Here is a 26209-nt window from a genome sequence, read left to right as displayed (position 1 = left end):
ACTATAACTCACTTTCACAGATTTTTACTTCGTCGGGAAGTAAGACTTGGCCACTGGTTGATTCACGAACCTATAACAATATATACATATATATCAAAGTATGTTCAAAATATATTTACAACACTTTTAATATATTTTGATGTTTTAAGTTTATTAAGCCCGCTGTCATCGTTAGTAACCTACAACTAGTTGTCCACAGTTAGATGTACAGAAATAAATCGATAAATATTATCTTGAATCAATCCACGACCCAGTGTATACGTATCTCAGTATTGATCAAAACTCAAACTATATATATTTTGGAATCAACCTCAACCCTGTATAGCTAACTCCAACATTCACATATAGAGTGTCTATGGTTGTTCCGAAATATATATAGATGTGTCGACATGATAGGTCGAAACATTGTATAAGTGTCTATGGTATCTCAAGATTACATAATATACAATACAAGTTGATTAAGTTATGGTTGGAATAGATTTGTTACCAATTTTCACGTAGCTAAAATGAGAAAAATTATCCAATCTTGTTTTACCCATAACTTCTTCATTTTAAATCCGTTTTGAGTGAATCAAATTGCTATGGTTGCATATTGAACTCTATTTTATGAATCTAAACAGAAAAAGTATAGGTTTATAGTCAGAAAAATAAGTTACAAGTCGTTTTTGTAAAGGTAGTCATTTCAGTCGAAAGAACGACGTCTAGATGACCATTTTAGAAAACATACTTCCACTTTGAGTTTAACCATAATTTTTGGATATAGTTTCATGTTCATAATAAAAATCATTTTCTCAGAATTAAAACTTTTAAATCAAAGTTTATCATAGTTTTTAATTAACTACCCCAAAACAGCCCGCGGTGTTACTACGACGGCGTAAATCCGGTTTTACGGTGTTTTTCGTGTTTCCAGGTTTTAAATCATTAAGTTAGCATATCATATAGATATAGAACATGTGTTTAGTTGATTTTAAAAGTCAAGTTAGAAGGATTAACTTTTGTTTGCGAACAAGTTTAGAATTAACTAAACTATGTTCTAGTGATTACAAGTTTAAACCTTCGAATAAGATAGCTTTATATGTATGAATCGAATGATGTTATGAACATCATTACTACCTTAAGTTCCTTGGATAAACCTACTGGAAAAGAGAAAAATGGATCTAGCTTCAACGGATCCTTGGATGGCTCAAAGTTCTTGAAGCAGAATCATGACACGAAAACAAGTTCAAGTAAGATCATCACTTGAAATAAGATTGTTATAGTTTTAGAAATTGAACCAAAGTTTGAATATGATTATTACCTTGTATTAGAATGATAACCTACTGTAATAAACAAAGATTTCTTGAGGTTGGATGATCACCTTACAAGATTGGAAGTGAGCTAGCAAACTTGAAAGTATTCTTGATTTTATGTAACTAGAATTTGTAGAATTTATGAAGAACACTTAGAACTTGAAGATAGAACTTGAGAGAGATCAATTAGATGAAGAAAATTGAAGAATGAAAGTGTTTGTAGGTGTTTTTGGTCGTTGGTGTATGGATTAGATATAAAGGATATGTAATTTTGTTTTCATGTAAATAAGTCATGAATGATTACTCATATTTTTGTAATTTTATGAGATATTTCATGCTAGTTGCCAAATCATGGTTCCCACATGTGTTAGGTGACTCACATGGGCTGCTAAGAGCTAATCATTGGAGTGTATATACCAATAGTACATACATCTAAAAGCTGTGTATTGTACGAGTACGAATACGGGTGCATACGAGTAGAATTTTTGATGAAACTGAACGAGGATGTAATTGTAAGCATTTTTGTTAAGTAGAAGTATTTTGATAAGTGTATTGAAGTCTTTCAAAAGTGTATAAATACATATTAAAACACTACATGTATATACATTTTAACTGAGTCGTTAAGTCATCGTTAGTCGTTACATGTAAGTGTTGTTTTGAAACCTTTAGGTTAACGATCTTGTTAAATGTTGTTAACCCAATATTTATAATATCAAATGAGATTTTAAATTATTATATTATCATGATATTATCATGTATGAATATCTCTTAATATGATATATGTACATTAAATATCTTTACAACGATAATCGTTACATATATGTCTCGTTTAAAAATCATTAAGTTAGTAGTCTTGTTTTTACATATGTAGTTCATTGTTAATATACTTAATGATATGTTTACTTATCATAGTCTTAACAAGTTTAAATTGCTTAACATGTTGGAAACATTTAATCATGTAAATATCAATCTCAATTAATATATATAAACATGGAAAAGTTCGGGTCACTACAGTACCTACCCGTTAAATAAATTTTATCCCGAAATTTTAAGCTGTTGAAGATGTTGACGAATCTTCTGGAAATAGATGCGGGTATTTCTTCTTCATCTGATCTTCATGCTCCCAGGTGAACTCGGGCCCTCTACGAGCATTCCATCGAACCTTAACAATTGGTATCTTGTTTTGCTTAAGTCTTTTAACCTCACGATCCATTATTTCGACGGGTTCTTCGATGAATTGGAGTTTTTCGTTGATTTGGATTTCATCTAACGGAATAGTGAGTTCTTCTTTAGCAAAACATTTCTTCAAATTCGAGACGTGGAAAGTGTTATGTACAGCCGCGAGTTGTTGAGGTAACTCAAGTCGGTAAGCTACTGGTCCGACACGATCAATAATCTTGAATGATCCAATATACCTTGGATTTAATTTCCCTCATTTACCAAATCGAACAACGCCTTTCCAAGGTGCAACTTTAAGCATGACCATCTCTCCAATTTCAAATTCTATATCTTTTCTTTTAATGTCAGCGTAGCTCTTTTGTCGACTTTGGGCGGTTTTCAACCGTCATTGAATTTGGATGATCTTCTCGGTAGTTTCTTGTATAATCTCTGGACCCGTAATCTGTCTATCCCCCACTTCACTCCAACAAATCAGAGACCTGCACTTTCTACCATAAAGTGCTTCAAACGGTGCCATCTCAATGCTTGAATGGTAGCTGTTGTTGTAGGAAAATTCTGCTAACGGTAGATGTAGATCCCAACTGTTTCCGAAATCAATAACACATGCTCGTAGCATCTCTTCAAGCATTTGCATCGTCCTTTCGCTCTGCCCATCAGTTTGTGGATGATAGGCAGTACTCATGTCTAGACGAGTTCCTAATGCTTGCTGTAATGTCTGCCAGAATCTTGAAATAAATCTGCCATCCCTATCAGAGATAATAGAGATTGGTATTCCATGTCTGGAGACAACTTCCTTCAAATACAGTCGTGCTAACTTCTCCATCTTGTCATCTTCTCTTATTGGCAGGAAGTGTGCTGATTTGGTGAGACGATCAACTATTACCCAAATAGTATCAAAACCACTTGCAGTCCTTGGCAATTTAGTGATGAAATCCATGGTAATGTTTTCCCATTTCCATTCCAGGATTTCGGGTTGTTGAAGTAGACCTGATGGTTTCTGATGCTCAGCTTTGACTTTAGAACACGTCAAACATTCTCCTACTTATTTAGCAACATCGACTTTCATACCCGGCCACCAAAAATGTTTCTTGAGATCCTTGTACATCTTCCCCGTTCTAGGATGTATTGAGTATCTGGTTTTTGAGCTTCTCTAAGTACCATTTCTCTCATATCTCCAAATTTTGGTACCCAAATCCTTTCAGCCCTATACCGGGTTCCGTCTTCCCGAATATTAAGATGCTTCTCCGATCCTTTGGGTATTTCATCCTTTAAATTTCCCTCTTTTAAAACTCCTTGTTGCGCCTCCTTTATTTGAGTAGTAAGGTTATTATGAATCATTATATTCATAGATTTTACTCGAATGGGTTCTCTGTCTTTCCTGCTCAAGGCATCGGCTACCACATTTGCCTTCTCCGGGTGGTAACGAATCTCAAAGTCGTAATCATTCAACAATTCAATCCACCTACGCTGCCTCATATTCAGTTGTTTCTGATTAAATATATGTTGAAGACTTTTGTGGTCGGTATAGATAATACTTTTGACCCCATATAAGTAGTGCCTCCAAGTCTTTAATGCAAAAACAACCGCGCCTAATTCCAAATCATGCGTCGTATAATTTTGTTGGTGAATCTTCAATTGTCTAGACGCATAAGCAATCACCTTCGTTCATTGCATTAATACACAACCGAGACCTTGCTTTGATGCCACAATAAATCACAAAATCATCATTCCCTTCAGGCAATGACAATATAGGTGCCGTAGTTAGCTTTTTCTTCAATAACTGAAACGCTTTCTGTTGTTCATCATTCCATTCAAATTTCTTCCCTTTATGCGTTAATGCAGTCAAGGGTTTTGCTATTCTGGAAAAGTCTTGGATGAACCTTCTGTAGTAACCAGCTAGTCCTAAAAACTGGCGTATGTGTTTCGGAGTTTTCGGGGTTTCCCACTTTTCAACAGTTTCTATCTTTGCCGGATCCACCTTAATACCTTCTTTGTTCACTATGTGACCGAGGAATTGAACTTCTTCTAACCAAAATGCACACTTTGAAAACTTAGCGTACAATTCTTCCTTCCTCAATACTTCTAACACCTTTCTCAAATGTTCACCGTGTTCTTGGTCATTCTTTGAGTAAATAAGTATGTCATCAATGAAAACAATGACAAACTTGTCAAGGTATGGTCCACACACTCGGTTTATAAGGTCCATGAACACAGCTGGTGCATTAGTTAAACCAAACGGCATGACCATAAACTCGTAATGACCGTAACGTGTTCTGAAAGCAGTCTTTGGAATATCATCTTCTTTCACCCGCATTTGATGATACCCGGAACGTAAGTCAATCTTTGAATAAACAGACGAGCCTTGTAGTTGATCAAATAAGTTGTCGATTCTCGGTAGTGGGTAGCGGTTCTTGATGGTAAGTTTGTTCAACTCTCGGTAGTCGATACACAACCTGAATGTACCATCTTTCTTCTTGACATACAAAACAGGAGCTCCCCACGGTGATGTGCTTGGTCGAATGAAACCACGCTCTAAAAGTTCTTGTAATTGGCTTTACAGTTATTTCATCTCGCTGGGTGCGAGTCTGTAAGGAGCACGAGCTATTGGTGCAGCTCCTGGTACAAGATCTATTTGAAATTCAACGGATCGATGTGGGGGTAATCCCGGTAATTCTTTCGGAAATACATCGGGAAATTCTTTTGCAATGGGAACATCATTGATGCTCTTTTCTTCAGTTTGTACTTTCTCGACGTGTGCTAGAACAGCATAGCAACCTTTTCTTATTAGTTTTTGTGCCTTCAAATTACTAATAAGATGTAGTTTCGTGTTGCCCTTTTCTCCGTACACCATTAAGGGTTTTCCTTTTTCTCGTATAATGCGAATTGCATTTTTGTAACAAACGATCTCTGCTTTCACTTCTTTCAACCAGTCCATACCGATTATCACATCAAAACTCCCTAACTCTACTGGTATCAAATCAATCTTAAATGTTTCGCTAACCAGTTTAATTTCTCGATTCCGACATATATTATCTGCTGAAATTAATTTACCATTTGCTAATTCGAATAAAAATTTACTATCCAAAGGCGTCAATGGACAACTTAATTTAGCACAAAAATCTCTACTCATATAGCTTCTATCCGCACCCGAATCAAATAAAACGTAAGCAGATTTATTGTCAATAAGAAATGTACCCGTAACAATCTCCGGGTCTTCCTGTGCCTCTGCCGCATTAATATTGAAAACTCTTCCGCGGCCTTGTCCATTCGTGTTCTCCTGGTTCGGGCAATTTCTAATAATGTGGCCCGGTTTTCCACATTTATAACAAACTACATTGGCATAACTTGCTCCGACACTACTTGCTCCGCCATTACTCGTTCCGACACCATTTGTTCCTTTCGTTCTGTTAACCCCTGCTCCGTAGACCTCACACTTCGCCGCGCTATGACCATTTCTTTTACACTTGTTGCAAAATTTGGTGCAGAACCCCGAGTGATACTTTTTACACCTTTGGCATAGCTGCTTCTGATTGTTGTTGTTGTTGTTGCGGTTGTTATTGTTGTTGGGATAATTGTTGTAGTTGCTGTTGTTGTTGTTGTTGTTGGACCGTTTGTTGTAGTTGCGATTGATGTTGCGATTGTTGGGATAATTGTTGCGATTATTGTTGTAATTGCTGTTGTTGTTGTATTGGTGATTCTTATCACCGTTTTCCTCCCACTTTCTTTTGACTTGCTTCACATTGGCCTCTTCAGCAGTCTGTTCTTTAATTCTTTCTTCAATCTGGTTCACTAGTTTGTGAGCCATTCTACATGCCTGTTGTATGGAGGCGGGCTTGTGTGAACTTATATCTTCTTGGATTCTTTCCGGTAATCCTTTCACAAACGCGTCGATCTTCTCTTCCTCATCTTCGAACGTTCCCGGACACAATAGGCATAATTCTGTGAATCGTCTTTCGTACGTGGTAATATCAAATCCTTGGGTTCGTAACCCTCTAAGTTCTGTCTTGAGCTTATTGACCTCGATTCTGGGACGGTACTTCTCTTTCATCAAGTGCTTGAATGCTGACCACGGTAGTGCGTAAGCATCATCTTGTCCCACTTGCTCTAGATAGGTATTCCACCATGTTATCGCATAACCTGTGAAGGTATGCGTAGCGTACTTCACTTTGTCCTCTTCAGTACACTTACTTATGGCAAACACCGATTCGACTTCGCGGTCCACCGTTTCAATCCGATCGGTCCTTCGGTTCCATCAAATTCCAAAGGTTTGCAGGCAGTGAATTCTTTGTAGGTGCATCCTACACGATTTCCTGTACTGCTAGATCCAAGGTTATTGTTGGTATGTAGCGCAGCCTGTACTGCGGCTATGTTTGAAGCTAGAAAAGTACGGAATTCCTCTTTATTCATATTCACGGTGTGTCGAGTAGTCGGTGCCATTTCCTTCAAAATAGTCAAATGGAACAAGTTAATCATACAGAATATTAAGAGTAGTTAATAGTATTTCGTAGCATAATATGAACTCATTTATAAAAGCTTTTTCTTCATATTAGCGTTTTATAAGTTTAAATTCGGGTAGTACCTACCCGTTAAGTTCATACTTAGTAGCTAATATATAATTCAACTACTACAATTCTATATGAAAAACTGATTATAATAATATTTCGCGTTCAAACTTTTACACAATATTTTACAAACTTACAATACCGCTTATTTTACATATAGCATGAAATATAGCACACAATAAATTTGATACAAGATGGTTGTGAAGATAATTCTAGCTAGTACACAAGTCGTTCAGCAAAGGCAATAAAGACACGTAATTCATACGTCCAGAAACAAGTCATGCATTCTGGTTTTACTAGGATTACTTCCCATCCTTGGTCTTGTGGAACATAACCGTTATGGCCGTTGATAAGACAGCGTGTTGTAACGTCGTCAAAGGGACGAGGGTTACGTAATGTCCAACAGTCCCGTAACAATCTAAAAACCTCATTTCTTACCCCAATTACCGACTCCATCACTTGTGGGAACGTTTTGTTTAATAGTTGTAGCCCGATGTTCTTGTTCTCACTTTGGTGAGAAGCGAACATTAATAATCCGTAAGCATAACATGCTTCTTTATGTTGCATGTTAGCCGCTTTTTCTAAATCACGAAGTCCAATATTCGGATATATTGAGTCAAAATAATTTCTTAACCCATTGCGTAAAATAGCATTTGGGTTCCCCGCAATATATGCGTCAAAGTAAACACATCGTAACTTATGGATTTCCCAATGTGATATCCCCCATCTTTCGAACGAAAACCTTTTATAAACCAAGGCATTCTTGGAACGTTCTTCGAATGTCTTACAAACTGATCTCGCCTTAAATAGTTGTGCCGAAAAATTCTGACCGACTCTAGACAAGATTTCATCAATCATGTCTCCGGGTAGGTCTCTTAAAATATTGGGTTGTCTATCCATTTTGTATTTTTATACTGTAAAATAGACAAGAGTTAGATTCATAAAAAAAATACTTATTAATACAAGCAATTTTTACATATATCATAAAGCATAAGCACACTATATTAGATATATTACACCACACGAATACAACTATCTTATTCCGACTCGCTTGTTTCTTCTTCTTCGGTTTTGGTTCGTTTTGCCACGTTTCTAGGGATATATGATATTCCCCTAATACTAGCCGTCGTTTTCCACATTGGTTTAGAAAAACCTGGTGGTTTAGAGGTTCCCGGGTCATTGTTACAACTTAAGGACTTCGGGGGTTGACGACACATATAAAGTTCATCGGGGTTGGAATTAGATTTGTCTATTTTTATGCCCTTTCCCTTATTATTTTCTTTTGCCTTTTTAAATTCAGTTGGGTTAATTTCTATAACATCATCGGAATTCTCGTCGGAATCCGATTCATCGGAGAATTGGTAATTCTCCCAATATTTTGCTTCCTTGGCGGAAACACCATTGACCATAATTAACCTTGGTCGGTTAGTTGAGGATTTTCTTTTACTTAACCGTTTTATTATTTCCCCCACCGGTTCTATTTCTTCATCCGGTTCCGATTCTTCTTCCGGTTCCTCTTCGGGAACTTGTGAATTAGTCCACGAATCATTCCAATTTACATTTGACTCTTCATTATTATTATTAGATGAGTCAATGGGACTTGTTCTAGAGGTAGACATCTATCACATAATATCAAACGCGTTAAGAGATTAATATATCACATAATATTCACATGTTAAAAATATATAGTTTCCAACAAAATTTGTTAAGCAATCATTTTTCAAGTAAACACGGTCGAAGTCCAGACTCACTAATGCATCCTAACAAACTCGATAAGACACACTAATGCAAAATTTTGGTTCTCTAAGACCAACACTCGGATACCAACTAAAATGTCCGGTTCTTATTGATTAAAATTAATTGATTTCGTTGCGAGGTTTTGACCTCTATATGAGACGTTTTTCAAAGACTGCATTCATTTTAAAACAAACCATAACCTTTATTTCATAAATAAAGGTTTAAAAAGCTTTATGTAGATTATCAAATAATGATAATCTAAAATATCCTGTTTACACACGACCATTACATAATGGTTTACAATACAAATATGTTACATCGAAATCAGTTTCTTGAATGCAGTTTTTACACAATATCATACAAACATGGACTCCAAATCTTGTCCTTATTTTAGTATGCAACAGCGGAAGCTCTTAGTATTCACCTGAGAATAAACATGCTTTAAACGTCAACAAAAATGTTGGTGAGTTATAGGTTTAACCTATATATATCAAATCGTAACAATAGACCACAAGATTTCATATTTCAATACACATCCCATACATAGAGATAAAAATCATTCATATGGTGAACACCTGGTAACCGACATTAACAAGATGCATATATAAGAATATCCCCATCATTCCAGGACACCCTTCGGATATGATATAAATTTTGAAGTACTAAAGCATCCGGTACTTTGGATGGGGTTTGTTAGGCCCAATAGATCTATCTTTAGGATTCGCGTCAATTAGGGTGTCTGTTCCCTAATTCTTAGATTACCAGACTTAATAACAGGGGGCATATTCGATTTCGATAATTCAACCATAGAATATAGTTTCACGTACTTGTGTCTATTTTGTAAATCATTTATAAAACCTGCATGTATTCTCATCCCAAAAATATTAGATTTTAAAAGTGGGACTATAACTCACTTTCACAGATTTTTACTTCGTCGGGAAGTAAGACTTGGCCACTGGTTGATTCACGAACCTATAACAATATATACATATATATCAAAGTATGTTCAAAATATATTTACAACACTTTTAATATATTTTGATGTTTTAAGTTTATTAAGTCAGCTGTCCTCGTAAATAACCTACAACTAGTTGTCCACAGTTAGATGTACAGAAATAAATCGATAAATATTATCTTGAATCAATCTACGACCCAGTGTATACATATCTCAGTATTGATCACAACTCAAACTATATATATTTTGGAATCAACCTCAACCCTGTATAGCTAACTCCAACATTCACATATAGAGTGTCTATGGTTGTTCCGAAATATATATAGATGTGTCGACATGATAGGTCGAAATATTGTATACGTGTCTATGGTATCTCAAGATTACATAATATACAATACAAGTTGATTAAGTTATGGTTGGAATAGATTTGTTACCAATTTTCACGTAGCTAAAATGAGAAAAATTGTCCAATCTTGTTTTACCCATAACTTCTTCATTTTAAATCCGTTTTGAGTGAATCAAATTGCTATGGTTTCATATTGAACTCTATTTTATCAATATAAACATAAAAAGTATAGGTTTATAGTCAGAAAAATATGTTACAAGTCATTTTTGTAAAGGTAGTCATTTCAGTCGAAAGAACGACGTCTAGATGACCATTTTAGAAAACATACTTCCACTTTGAGTTTAACCATAATTTTTGGATATAGTTTCATGTTCATAATAAAAATAATTTTCTCAGAATAACAACTTTTAAATCAATGTTTATCATAGTTTTTAATTAACTAACCCAAAACAGCCCGCGGTGTTACTACGACGGCGTAAATCCGGTTTTACGGTGTTTTTCGTGTTTCCAGGTTTTAAATCATTAAGTTAGCATATCATATAGATATAGAACATGTGTTTAGTTGATTTTAAAAGTCAATTTAGAAGGATTAACTTTTGTTTGCGAACAAGTTTAGAATTAACTAAACTATGTTCTAGTGATTACAAGTTTAAACCTTCGAATAAGATAGCTTTATATGTATGAATCGAATGATGTTATGAACATCATTACTACCTTAAGTTCCTTGGATAAACCTACTGGAAAAGAGAAAAATGGATCTAGCTTCAACGGATCCTTGGATGGCTCGAAGTTCTTGAAGCAGAATCATGACACGAAAACAAGTTCAAGTAAGATCATCACTTGAAATAAGATTGTTATAGTTATAGAAATTGAACCAAAGTTTGAATATGATTATTACCTTGTATTAGAATGATAACCTACTGTAAGAAACAAAGATTTCTTGAGGTTGGATGATCACCGTAAAAGATTGGAAGTGAGCTAGCAAACTTGAAAGTATTCTTGATTTTATGTAACTAGAACTCGTAGAATTTATGAAGAACACTTAGAACTTGAAGATAGAACTTGAGAGAGATCAATTAGATGAAGAAAATTGGAGAATGAAAGTGTTTGTAGGTTTTTTTGGTCGTTGGTGTATGGATTAGATATAAAGGATATGTAATTTTGTTTTCATGTAAATAAGTCATGAATGATTACTCATATTTTTGTAATTTTATGAGATATTACATGCTAGTTGCCAAATGATAGTTCCCACATGTGTTAGATGACTCACATGGGCTGCTAAGAGCTGATCATTGGAGTGTATATACCAATAGTACATACATCTAAAAGCTGTGTATTGTACGAGTACGAATACGGGTGCATACGAGTAGAATTGTTGATGAAACTGAACGAGGATGTAATTGTAAGCATATTTGTTAAGTAGAAGTATTTTGATAAGTGTATTGAAGTCTTTCAAAAGTGTATAAATACATATTAAAACACTGCATGTATATACATTTTAACTGAGTCGTTAAGTCATCGTTAGTCGTTACATGTAAGTGTTGTTTTGAAACCTTTAGGTTAACGATCTTGCTAAATGTTGTTAACCCAATGTTTATAATATCAAATGAGATTTTAAATTATTATATTATCATGATATTATCATGTATGAATATCTCTTAATATGATATATATACATTAAATGTCTTTACAACGATAATCGTTACATATATGTCTCGTTTAAAAATCATTAAGTTAGTAGTCTTGTTTTTACATATGTAGTTCATTGTTAATATACTTAATGATATGTTTACTTATCATAGTATCATGTTAACTATATATATATCCATATATATGTCATCATATAGTTTTTACAAGTTTTAACATTCGTGAATCACCGGTCAACTTGGGTGGTCAATTGTCTATATGAAACATATTTCAATTAATCAAGTCTTAACAAGTTTAAATTGCTTAACATGTTGGAAACATTTAATCATGTAAATATCAATCTCAATTAATATATATAAACATGGAAAAGTTCGGGTTACTACACCGTTAGTGATACCTATTCGAAGTTTTAATGAATACGGTGAGGTCTTTACTGCTGAGTATTATATGAATTATTCAAATGTTTTTAATGATGCAGAAAAGGGGGACGTTCCACTAAGTGATTTTCCATTGGAACAACTTGCTACTCTGGCATACGACAGTGAAAATGATACAGAGAATGCAGAGTCAGTTGAAGCTGAATGCAAGGCTCCACAAAAAGAGCCAGCTGATGAAATCCCTCCCGAATCAATCCAAAATATCAACTTAAGCGATTTCAATAATTTGTTTGCTGATGAGAAGAGTGAGGATTCTGTTGGTAAGGAAAGTGTTAAAGAGGATGTGATTATTGAATCCGAGGATGAATTTGTAACAAAATCTGATGATGAAGAAGACCAAGAAGAAGAAGTTGAGATTGTTATGCCTTCGCTTGCACCATACTCAAATCCGTCACTCAATACTTTAAGTGACTTCTTCAATTTGAGTAGTGATGTGAAAAGAAAGAACTTAGAAGATTTGGAAAAAGCGAGGAAGGTATACAAAGAACAAGTGAAAGATGTTGATGTTTTAATTGAAAGAAACAAAAAGATCCGTCATGAGAAACTGCTCGTAGAGAAAAGAAGAAAAGAAACTGAGTTGAAAAAGAAAAGACTCCAAGCCGAACAAGCCAAGGCCGAGGGATGGAATGAAATTCGGGAATGGTTCGTACATGATAGGGTTAAGGTAAACAGAAATGTTAAGGAAGACGAAGATCACTAGAGTTAGTGGAGACAGAACATTGTTAACCCTGATCAAGTAGATAAGCCAGAGCTCGAGCCGAAGTTTGTTAGTTTCTATGAGAAAGGAAAGAGAACCAAGAAGTATTTCAAGGGTAAAATAGTAAGCTGGGGTTACTTCAAGGAGATTAATTGCTTTGCTATCAAGAGGGAAGGAGGAGTTAATTATATGGCACGTCCTAGCCACTTCAAAACTATACCTTACTTCGATATTATGCAACTTGCTAAACTGAAGATGTTGAACGCTGAAGATAGTGACCTTTCCAAGTGGTTTCAAAGAAAACTCAGATATGAGTGCAAGATAGGGAAATGGGATTTCTTTAAGTCAATAGCCGCTAGATTCTCCATTCATCCAACAAAGAAGAATTCTAAGGGAGGACCTGTACGTTTTCTTAAGTTCCATCCAGCTAAGTATATGAAGCAATCTCCTTTGATGCCCTTACCCAAGGATATTTATAAGAACTTCAGATGGTGGTTCTATGATGAATTGTCAGAGGAAGCAGTAATCTTGACTGCGATTGAGAAGGATGATGGAAGCATACAGTTCGACAATGTGAGGATTCTAAATCCTATGTGGCTGAGGAACTTGTCGAGATTTGATGTGGAGACTCTTCACCGCCATCACATTACATTCAGAGACGATCGAAAGGAGGAAGCTATGAGATATCAACGTGTGATCGATGTCCTCTATGCATACCTCAACAAAGAAAGTGATGCTCAAAGCTCAAACCAAGTTCAAGCCAGCTGATGTGTGTCGAATACTGTGATGCTAGTTAGTAATTTTGTTTGTTTTTTGTTTCTGATGATGATGTATTTTGGAGAAAGAGAGAATCTGGATATGTAATTGATATTAGACTGATGCTACTTTTGGACTTATGTGTATTTCACGAACGTTTACTTTATTGTAATCGATGTTCTAGGTCCTAGGGGGAGTTGTTGATGCATGTTCTGTAAGTCTCTAGACATCTTGCCTACGTTTGTGATTAGTACTTCAGTTTATGGGATACCATGATCGCTCATTATTATCCTATCTATATTTGTATGTGGTTACAGGTACTGCAGGAACGCGATACAGATGTTTGACTATGTTAGACTTAGTCAGACGTACGAGTGAAGCATCACTCGTTGACTAGCTCATACACACGGTTGATGCTGAACTAAGTCATAATTATAACCTAAATGAGAAGACACGAGTGAGTGATCACCCGTACGGCTGATGAAGCCAACTCGTACGTGTGATGGATGACTCGTACGGGTGAGTCAACAGCAGGGGTATATAAAGTCTTATGTTCTTCATTTTTAGGTTAAGCCTCTCTCACACACAATCACTCAGATCTGGTTCACCTGAATAATAGTGAATAATAGCTACCCATATCACTCCAGGTAGTGAATAATAGCTCTAGGCATTAATCTAATCACAATCCTTGTTGTGGTTTGACTAATTTAATCCCAAAAATCTACCCATATTCACTTTGATTGGTTTGATTCACTAATTCCGCCTTTGTGTGAATTAAACCTATTGATCTCAAAGTTCCTAGTCATGTTTCATCATTGGTATCAGAGCGTTGGTTGTGATTTCAACATCATCAAGTGATTTTTGGTGATTAATAGGGTTTATTATTTGGGTTTTTGAGATAAAAGTGATTTTAATTAAAAAAATGAATCATTTTTACGTGTGTAATTGTAATTAGAGAGTGTGTTTATGTTTGTTTAGTGCTAATCCAGCTTTTGGAAGAAGAAATTGAGGTTTAACATCAATTTTTTAGGGTTTTTGGGTGATTTGAGCTGAACAGCGGCTCACACGAGTGGGTCAAAATTTTTGATCACACGCACGGTTGACCACATGGTTGATCGTCACTCGTGAACTCATACGCACGGGTTAGCATAACCTTTTGAGGTTAAGTGACTACTGTCTGATCACACGAGTGATCAAACGGTTGATTGTGACACGTACGAGTAATCACACGGGTGATTGTCACACGCAAGGTTGTTACTTAGTCTTCGGTTTTGTTGGTTAAGTAGTAACACGTACGCTTGAGTCTGTGACACGTACGGTTGATACTATCACACATACGATTGATAACCTGAACAGCACGGTTTACCCTTTGGTAAAGTTTTCAAGATGTTTAATTCAAATGATTACGCGTTGGCCGCACCGTTAGTTCAGAGCATTACGAATATGACTCAACAATTACTCCTTGCCGAGAGTGAATCAGGAAGTGGTACGAAATGTCCGAGGTTACTGAATATCGATAATTATTCTACTTGGAAGTCAAGGTTTAAGATTTGGTCTGATGGTTAAGACACGAAGCTTTGGAAGTACATTGAAACTGAATTTCAATGGCCACGTTCACCAGTTACTAATGAGTTGTATACATTACACAACATGCCTTCTGAAGAACGTGAGGAGTATAACTTGGAGAAAAAGATGTACTATAATTTGACGAGTGCTCTTGATGGTCCGATCTTCCATCAATTTATGTGTCATGATAATTCATTTAAGATATGGGAAGCACTTCGTACTTTCAATGAAGGAAATTCATCTTACAGAACTAGAAAAGGTTTAGAGTTGAAAGTTGAGTTTGATCGTTTTCACTGGCAAGTTGGAGAGTCTATTACAGAATTGGTTGAAAGATTTCATCATTTGCTAGCTAAAATACATAAGCATGATGCAACTATTGAAGAGAAAGACAAAGTGACATGTCTAGCTGGAGCATTACCGTTAGAATGGAATGGTTTTGTATTAACTATGAAAACTAGTGGAGAATTAGCTACTGCTACAGTGAACTCGTTTATCGCAAGACTTCAGGAAGAAGAACTAGAGTTGTTAAACAAAGTCAAGAGGTCTAAACAAGTTCAAGACACCAAAATGTACTGTCCAAATGGTTACACACTGCCTAAGTCGGCTCATGCACCATTTCAAACAGCTTTTGCTACGAACAATCAGAATATGTATGGTTTGAATGTTAGCAGTGCATCTATTCAACAAACTTCGTATTCACCACAAGTTTCACCATGTTCACTTAACAATCAATCACAGCCTACTTCGAATACTACTGAGTCATCTACACCGACTGCATGAGATGTCCTTTCTGCACTTAAGATCGAAAACATGAGGAAAGCTGGGAAAGAAAAGATTAGTGAAGATATAGCTTTGCTGTCAAGCCTTGTTAATTCTTATGATAGTTATCTTGATGGTTATATAGGTAATATTCATCTAACAACTGAATATTATCATCAACTTGATAAGAACGAAGCCGAGAAGATGGATATTATGTGGGGTATGGCAAATCTTGTGAGACGTGCTAGAGATTATGGAGAGCGAACTAGGAAACCGATCAGTCTGACCAAAGATACAAAATTAGGTTTTGATATGAATACTGTTACTTGCTTCAACTGTGGAGAATTAGGTCATTTTTCAAGGCAGTGTACAAAACAAAAGAAGCAGGGTAATCGTAATCCGTTCAAGAATCAGAATTATACTTCTCAGAGTCATTCAACTAAATGTGAGATCTACATTACTGATAAAGTAAATGAAGCTGATGCAGCTGCAAGTCCGTGAAACAACCCAACCAGTACTCCGTACGATAAGTTTTTTTTTTTTTTAAATGATACACATTTACGCGCCAATTAAATATGTAAACCATTCCACACGCTTCATTAAAAACATACTACGAGTTTAATGTTTACAAAATGGCACAAAGGCCATTAACGAATATTATACAAGTTTGACCAACTACAGATGATAGTTTATAATCCAAACGACCCCTTGAGCATGGTTTGGGACTAAACTACCCAAAACTTAGGTCAACTTCCAAAAGCTTCGTCATAACATCAACAAGGACACCTAGTGCCCAATAACCCCCTTGACCTTGTCCACACCTGCATCTAAAAAGATAAACAACGAGAGGGGTAAGCCAATGCTTAGTGAATGCAATAATTATACATACACATATATAATATATCTTCTTGCAAACACTTACACAATACCGTACACAAGCTAGCAATTCGACAACCATGCAAAACATTATGCATATACCAATAACCGCAATCCATATTGAGCTAGCAATAACAAAAGCATATAGTTCATATTTAAGTATGCTAATGCACAATTCATACAACCATGGTTAACTAATCGTAAAAGGAATGGTACTCTAATTTCCAATTGGTGTTCATAACAACCGTTAGTGCACAACACATATATCACTAACCCTTGGACAACACATATCCGTTTATAAAATCGTTAGTGTACAACACATATAACACTAAATCGGACAACACATATCCATTCATAAATCATTAGTGTACAACACATATAACACTAAATTGGACAACATATATCCGTTCTTAAAACCGTTAGCGTACAACACATATATCATTAACTTGGACAACACATATCCATTTCTACAAGTAAACACATCATATACGTACATGTATACTTATTCCACTCACCTTGACACAAGAATGATAATTATGCACGTCCGAACTTCAAGGCAATGTACCTAATTCATTAAGTGCACATTCAATACACCAACTAGTGGAATTAACCACATTACACTTACTTGAGCATTTAATGACCCAATTCGCATTAAATGACTCAACCACACCAATACCGCCCTTAAATAGCCAAGACCCGACTTTAACCACTAAAGCTAGTGCATTAAAGTCTACTAACCTCAATTAACACAAACTTAGGGTAATTTATACCCATTTCGCCCAAACTAGGTCAACTAGCCCATTTTGAATCCATTTAACACTTTCACTACCAAACTTATCAAACATGACATATTTACCATTTCAACAACATTTTAACAAGTGTTTAATGCTTGACAATACCATTAACACCTACAAACTCCATTTCATTAAACCAAACCCAAGATTATGGTTATTAGGGTTCCATAACAACAATATAACCCAAATTTCACCCATTTTACCCCCAAATGGGTCATACAAGTCTCTAGTAACCAAACCCTAGTCATTAATCAATTAAAACTCAAAACTTAGAGTTAGAACTTACCGAGACTATCAACGCGTAGCTAGAGATACAAGGAACAACTTTAAATCTTGCTCCAAGGTTTGATTCACAATTCTCTAACTCCAAATCTCACTTTTAATCCAAATGGGTTTTAAGTTTTGGGAGAGAAATCGGGAAGAAAAGAGAAAAGAAATTACATTAAATGAACAAGTGGTTGTGATTAAATGCTCAAATCTGATCTACACGCAAAAAGACCAAATTACCCCTAAAACCCTTTTAAATAGAGTAAACATCGGAGTCAGAAAAGCAGAGATGTCGTGGCGCGGCGCTATATGTCGCGGTGCGACATTACGAAGGAAAAACAACCTCTCTTAACCCACATTCTGATATGGATTTGCTTTATATGCCGCGGCGCGGCCCAGTTTGTCGCGGCGTGGCATTGGCCGTCACCTGGACACTTCGACAACCTTAAACAAAATTTGATTTTATTTAATTTGTACACATAAATCCCACCTCCTACATTCGCCTAACCTTCAATAATAGTCTCATAAGACTTAACGCTATCAAGGCCCATGCATAAACTTGTATGCACACACATTATCAAGTATATATATATATATATACACATATATCTATACAATTACGCATAAACTAGCGAGTTTCAAACGTATAAATGATTAAGTATGTACCTTTCGATACGTACAGGAAAAACGGGGTGTTACAACTCTCTCCCACTTGAATCGGAGCACGTCCTCGCGATCCAAGCCGCATGACAAGAAGGAAGAAAACTCGGATTCCCACGTAAACTCGGAACCCTTTCGATGTCGCCATTGCACCTTGAAAGTTCTAATTTCCCTGTTCCGCAACATCATAACCTTCTCATCAAGGATTGCAACCGGTTCTTCCGCATACTCTAGCTTGTTATTCAACGTAATTTCATCTAAAGGCACCCAAGTCGAGTCATCCGCAAGACACTTACGAAGATGGGAAACATGAAACGTGTTATGGATTCCCGCAAGTTCTTCGGGTAACTCTAGTCAATAAGCAACCTCACCAACACGTGCCAAAACCTTGAAAGGACCAATAAACCGAGGAGCTAACTTTCCTCACTTTCGAAACCGAATAACACCTTTCCATGGAGAAACCTTTAGCATTACCATGTCACCTTCTTGAAACTCAATCGTTCTCCTACCTTTATCGGCATAAGACTTTTGTCGATCTTGCGCCGCTTTAAGTCGAGCCCGAATCATCTCAATTTGACTATTCATCTCCAAAACCAAATCGGAACTCCCGATTTCCTTTTGTCCCACTTCACCCCAACAAATCGGGGTTCGACACCTACGCCCATAAAGCATCTCATATGGCGGCATCCCGATACTAGTATGATAACTATTATTGTACGAGAATTCCACCAAAGGAAAATGCTCATCCCAACTACCACCGAAATCAATAATGCACGCTCGTAACATATCTTCCAAAGTTTGATTCGTACGTTCGGTTTGACCGTCCGTTTTAGGATGATACGCCGTGCTCATTTTCAATTGAGTACCCATATCTTCATGAAACTTGTTCCAAAACCGGGACGTAAAACGAGTATCTCAATCCGAAATAATAGATATAGGAACCCCATGTCTCGATATCACCTCCTTGATAAACAACTTGGATAAAGTCTCTGATGATATCATTTCCCGAATGGGAAGAAACAAAGCACTTTTTGTCAATCGATCAACTATCACCCAAATCGTATCACATTGGGTTCTCGCCGTCTTCAGTAACTTAGTAATGAAGTCCATGGTAATGTGCTCCCATTTCCATTTCGGGACTTCCAAGGGTTGTAACTTACCATACGGCTTTTGGTGTTCGGCTTTAACTTGAAAACACGTGACTCATTGTTCAACATACTTAACCACATCACGCTTCATACCGGGCCACCAATAATCTTTCTTCAAATTATAGTACATCTTTGTTGCACCCGGATGAATGGAGTACCTTGACTTATGTGCTTCATCAAGTAGCACTTGTCGGTTACCACCCATCTTAGGTACCCACACTCTTCCTTGAAACGACAACAAACCACGCGAGCCCATAGTAATGAACTCCGTCTGCCCCACAATCCGCTCTTCATGCTTGTTGTGAACATACGCTTCTATTTGAATCTCACCAAGCTTTACAAGGAAATCGTTAGTAATAATCATGCGTAACGATCCTACTCGTGTCGCCGGATGTTGACTCTTTCAACTCAACGCATCCGTGACCACGTTCGCCTTTCCCGGATGGTAAAGTATCTCACAATCATAATCCTTTACCACATCCATCCACCTACGTTGACGATAATTCAAATCTCGTTGAGTAAAGAGATGTTTCAAACTCTTATGGTCCGAATAAATCGTACACTTGACACCATACAAGTAGTGGCGCCAAATTTTCAACGCATGAACCACCGCCGCTAATTCAAGATTATGAGTCAGATATCTCGTTTCGTGTTCCATTAATTATCGAGAGGCGTAAGCAATGACTTTACCTCTCTGCATTAGAACACACCCGAGCCCATTTAAAAAAGCATCACAATAAACCGTCATGTCTTCTACCCTTTCCGACAACACTAACACCGGGGCTTAACACAATTTCTCTTTTAACAGTTGAAAAGCGATTTCTTGCTCGTTCTCCCAAATGAATCTTACGTTCTTCCTTGTCAATTTAGTCAAAGGAGAAGCAATCTTAGAAAAGTCTTGGATGAACCGGCGGTAATAACCGGCCAATCCAAGAAATCTTCGGATTTCCGTAGGCGTAGTCAGTTGTCCCCAACTCTTCACCGTTTCTATCTTCCCCGGGTCTACTTGAATTCCTTCTTAATTCACAATATGGCCAAGGAATTGAATTCCCTTAGCCAAAATTCACATTTGGAGAATTTTGCATACAACTTCTCCTTCCGCAATGTCTTCAACACTTCACGCAAATGGTGCTCATGTTCCTTAATACTCTTAGAATAAACAAGTATGTCGTCGATGAACACAATTACCGACTTATCCAACATAGGTTGGCACACTCGGTTCATAAGATCCATGAATGCCGCCGGTGCATTCGTAAGACCAAAAGGCATAACTACAAATTCAAAATGCCCGTAACGCGTTCGAAAAGCCGTTTTCTCTATATCTTCCTCACGGACCCGCACTTGATGATAGCCGGACCGTAAGTCAATCTTAGAAAAATACGTAGCACCTTGGAGTTGGTCAAACAAATCGTCAATCTGAGGTAATGGATAACGATTCTTGATCGTCACTTTATTCAACTCCCTATAATCGATGCACATCCGCATACTTCCATCTTTCTTTTTCACAAACAAAACCGGAGCACTCCATGGTGAGGAGCTCGGTCGAATGAAACCCTTCTCAAGAAACTCTTGGGTTTGATTTAACAACTCTTGCATTTCCGTCGGCGCTAAACGATAAGGAGTTTTAGCAATGGGAGTAGCTCCCGGAACTAACTCAATGCGAAATTCTACTTGTCTTTTCGCCGGAACACCCGGTAACTCATCCGGAAAAACATCTTCGAACTCACTAACCATCGGAATTTCACGTATAGGTGGTGGCTCGTCACGAGTATCAACAACATGGGCAAGGAAAGCCATGCCACCACTAACAAGAGAACGACGTGCCCTTGCAAAAGTGCATATCGGCACAAGTCTCCTACGCTTATCACCGTGAATAATTAACTCTTCCCCACTTGGGGTCTTCACTCGAATAAATTTTTCGTTCCATGCGATATCGGCTCTATTTCAATCGAGCCAATCCCAACGATATCAAAATCACCTAAAGTCATAGGGATGAGATCAATTTTAAAGTTTTCGGCACCAAACACAACATCACAATTTTTACACACATCTACCACTAGCACCGTCTTGCCGTCCGCTATTTCGACTTCTACCGGACGACTTAATTTAGCTAGTAGCTTATTAAGTTTAGGTACAAATCGAGGTGACACAAAAGACAAATTTGCACCACTATCAAATAGAATCCTTGCCGGATTAGAGTTAACCATGAAAGTACCTGAGACAACTTCGTTCGATTGTTTGGCTTCATCATTGGTCATCAAATAATTTCGACCTCTAGCCGTACCCGCCGCCTTTTCTAACCGCTTAACATTATCATTGCGCAACTCGGGACACTCGTGCCTCTTGTACCCTTCTTTACCACAATTGAAACAAGTAAATTTGGGTGTGGAAGGTGAGTTGGGGCAATCACGAGAGATGTGACCTTTTTGCCCACAAGTATAGCAAGTGGGTACATGACCACCGGAGCCACCTTTCTTCACACTGTTAACATTTTCGAAGCCCTTCTTGTTCCTTTTGTTGGAAAAGCTCGATTGACTCGAATTCTCGAACTTCCTCTTTCCAAAAGTAAAACTATTCTTTCTCAACACAAGCGCTTCAAAACCCTTCGCCATATTGAACAATTCATCAAAGCTCTTCACCACGTTCACACTAATTTTCTCTTGATAATTATCATTCAAGATCCTATAAAAATCTTCCTTCAACATCTTATCATTCCCGACATACTTCGGGCAAAATTGGGTTTTGGACAAAAACACGGATTTGAGAGTGTTCAAATCCATCGACCATTGCCTCAAGGAATGTAACTCGTCCTTAAGCCTAGTTAGATCGGCCGAAGTTCGGTACTCATCGAAAAACTCTACCTTGAATTCATTCCAAGTAAAATCCATGCATTGTTCTTCACCATAAACTTGGATTTTCGCATCCCACCATGGCTTAGCATCACCCCTTAACATGCTACAACCATACCTTGTCTTCTTATCAAGAGGACATTCACAAGCACGGAAAGCCCCCTCCATATCGGAGATCCATCGGGCACTCTTGAGAGGGTCTCGTTCACCTTCAAAGGTGGGAGGTTGAGAATCCTAAAATTCTAATAAAAGAAGTTCTGTCGCCCCACATTATCCTCTTGATGAACGGCCTTCACTTGCTCCTTGACTACATTGACTAATTGCTCGTCAATCGTATCTAGAAACATTTTCTTAACATCCTCGAGGAACTCCGCCTTTTGACATTTAAAGATGGCCTCAACTTTGGCCGTGAACTCAACGTCCTCACTCGTACCCCCATTTTCGGTGTCGTATGCATTTCTCATCTTCATTCTATAAAACAGAAAAGATTAAACAACGAACGAGTAAAAGGACATAACACGTATGCATATACGTATACCCCACACTACTCCATCTTACTCAACAATCGTCATACATTACTTGTTTGACACGATTTGCACCCGTAACAATGGTAGCTAATCATTTTTACGCGAACACGTCGCATTAACTCGCTAGTACAATGTCCATCTCGCTTGATGATTGCTAAACACAACACAATTCAATTAGCACGACGTTAGTTCACATAAACCAAAGTACTAACAATTCCCGATTTGACCCAAAGTCCTACAAGTCCCGCATAAAAGCGCATGCACAATAAAGTCTAAGTCTAGGCACCTATCTCAAGTCGCCTAAATCCCTTAGACCATGCTCTGATACCACTTGAAATAACTCAACCCGTACTCCGTACGATAAGTTTTTTTTTTAAATGATACACATTTACGCGCCAATTAAATATGTAAACCATTCCACACGCTTCATTAAAAATATACTACGAGTTTAATGTTTACAAAAAGGCACAAAGGCCATTAACGAATATTATACAAGTTTGACCAACTACAGATGATAGTTTATAATCCAAACGACCCCTTGAGCACGGTTTGGGACTAAACTACCCAAAACGTAGGTAAACTTCCAAAAGCTTCGTCATAACATCAACAAGGACACCTAGTGCCTAATAACCCCCTTGCCCTTGTCCACACCTGCATCTAAAAAGATAAACAACGAGAGGGGTAAGCTAATACTTAGTGAATGCAATAATTATACATACACATATATAATATATCTACTTGCAAACACTTACACAATACCGTACACAAGCTAGCAATTCGACAACCATGCAAAACATTATGCATATACCAATAACCGCAATCCACATTGAGCTAGCAATAACAAAAGCATATAGTTCATATTTAAGTATGCTAATGCACAATTCATATAACCATGGTTAACCAATCGTAAAAGGAATGGTACTCTAATTTCCCATTGGTGTTCATAACAACCGTTAGTGCACAACACATATATCACTAACCCTTGGACAACACATATCCGTTTATAAAATCGTTAGTGTACAACACATATAACACTAAATCGGATAACACATATCCATTCATAAATCATTAGTGTACAAAACATATAACACTAAATTGGACAACATATATCCGTTCTTAAAACCGTTAGCGTACAACGCATATATCACTAACTTGGACAACACATATCCATTTCTACAAGTAAACACATCATATACGTACATGTATACTTATTCCACTCACCTTGACACAAGGATGATAATTATGCACGTCCGAACTTCAAGGCAATGCACCTAATTCATTAAGTGCACATTCAATACACCAACTAGTGGAATTAACCACATTACACTTACTTGAGCATTTAATGACCCAATTCGCATTAAATGACTCAACAACAAGAAGACCGCCCTTAAATGGCCAAAACCCGACTTTAACCACTAAAGCTAGTGCATTAAAGTCTACTAACCTCAATTAACACAAACTTAGGGTAATTTATACCCATTTCGCCCAAACTAGGTCAACTAGCCCATTTTGGATCCATTTAACACTTTCACTACCAAACTTGTCAAACATGACCTATTTACCATTTCAACAACATTTTAACAAGTGTTTAATGCTTGACAATACCATTAACACCTACAAACTCCATTTCATTAAACCAAACCCTAGATTATGGTTATTAGGGTTCCATAACAACAACATAACCCAAATTTCACCCATTTTACCCCCAAATGGGTCATACAAGTCTCTAGTAACCAAACCCTAGTCATTAATCAATTAAAACTCAAAACTTAGAGTTAGAACTTACCGAGACTATCAACGCGTAGCTAGAGATACAAGGAACAACTTTAAATCTTGCTCCAAGGTTTGATTCACAATTCTCCAACTCCAAATCTCACTTTTAATCCAAATGGGTTTTAAGTTTTGGGAGAGAAATTGGGAAGAAAAGAGAAAAGAAATTACATTAAATGAACAAGTGGTTGTGATTAATGCTCAAATCTGATCTATACGTGAAAAGACCAAATTACCCCTAAAACCCTTTTAAATAGAGTAAACATTGGAGTCATAAAAGCAGAGATGCCGCGGCGTGGCGCTATATGTCGCGACGCGATATTACGAAGGAAAAACAACCTCTCTTAACCTACATTCTGATCTGGATTTGCTTTATATGCCGCGGCGCAGCCCAGTTTGTCGCGGCGTGGCATTGGCCGTCACCTGGACACTTCGACAACCTTAAACAAAATTTGATTTTATTTAATTCGTACACTTAAATCCCGCCTCCTACATTCGCCTAACCTTCAATAATAGTCTCATAAGACTTAACGCTATCAAGGCCCATGCATAAACTTGTATGCGCATACATTATCAAGTATATATATATATATATATATATATATATATATATATATATATATATATATATATATATATATATATATATATATATATATATACACACACATATATCTATACAATTACACATAAACTAGCGAGTTTTAAACGTATAAATGATTAAGTATGTACCTTTCGATACGTACAGGGAAAACGGGGTGTTACAGTCCGAACAAAGCTTTGGTTGTTATTCATGGAGACGATGATGATTGGTCTATGAAGTTAAATGTGGCTGACCAACAACCTAAAGCCAACATGGCAAAGATCACCGAAGTAGAAGAAGACTGTGTCACTAGTCAAAACATAATTGAGAATCTGACTGCTCGTGCTGAAAGAGCTGAAGAATTGTCAAGAACCATTCGAAGAGAGAAGGTTCAGAAGCAAGTTGAGAGCAAATTCAAAAAGGCACGTGATTTGGTTCCTCGTGTGACAACCCGGAAATTTCCAACCAAATTTAAACTTTAATCTTTATATGTTTCCGACACGATAAGCAATATTTGTTAAGTTAAATTTCAAGAATTTTAAACTATGTTCATACATTAATTCAACCTCGACCAAGTTCCAACGATTCACAAACCATTAAACGAATATGATTATATATGTATATATGTATATATATTATAACTTGAAACGTAAACAAAATATTAGATTAAATACTTTATATGATTGTATCTGTTTCAAAATGTTTATCAATGGAATTAGAAGATAAGATCAAATGATTGAATTATCAGATATATTGAATTATGATTACAAGTCTCTGTTGAAAGGCGCACGTTGATTTGAGAAAT

Source organism: Rutidosis leptorrhynchoides, chromosome 3 (genome assembly GCF_046630445.1).
Source record: "Rutidosis leptorrhynchoides isolate AG116_Rl617_1_P2 chromosome 3, CSIRO_AGI_Rlap_v1, whole genome shotgun sequence".
Taxonomy (NCBI): domain Eukaryota; kingdom Viridiplantae; phylum Streptophyta; class Magnoliopsida; order Asterales; family Asteraceae; genus Rutidosis; species Rutidosis leptorrhynchoides.
This window is presented reverse-complemented; position numbering follows the sequence as displayed.